This window comes from Penaeus monodon, chromosome 34 (assembly GCF_015228065.2).
Source record: "Penaeus monodon isolate SGIC_2016 chromosome 34, NSTDA_Pmon_1, whole genome shotgun sequence".
Classification (NCBI taxonomy): Eukaryota; Metazoa; Arthropoda; class Malacostraca; order Decapoda; family Penaeidae; genus Penaeus; species Penaeus monodon.
In genome coordinates, this window is record NC_051419.1 from 30,538,438 (window position 1) to 30,538,665 (window position 228).

Consider the following 228-nt stretch of genomic DNA (forward strand, 5'->3'; position numbering starts at 1 on the left):
CATCGGAAACCCTTGCAATAGAGGTTTCCAGGTAACGCAAAAGCTTATGACGTTGTTTTAAGACCATCGCAGCTGTGCAGGTGGAAAAGGCAGATCACAATATTCTTCGAAATGAGGAAATGATTGCGTGGAAATAACTTGTGAGTGTTTATTATCTAATTTGTAGTGGTTTACCCCTTGCCTTCATAAAGAAAAATATATATATAGATAGGAAAGAAAGAAAACAAA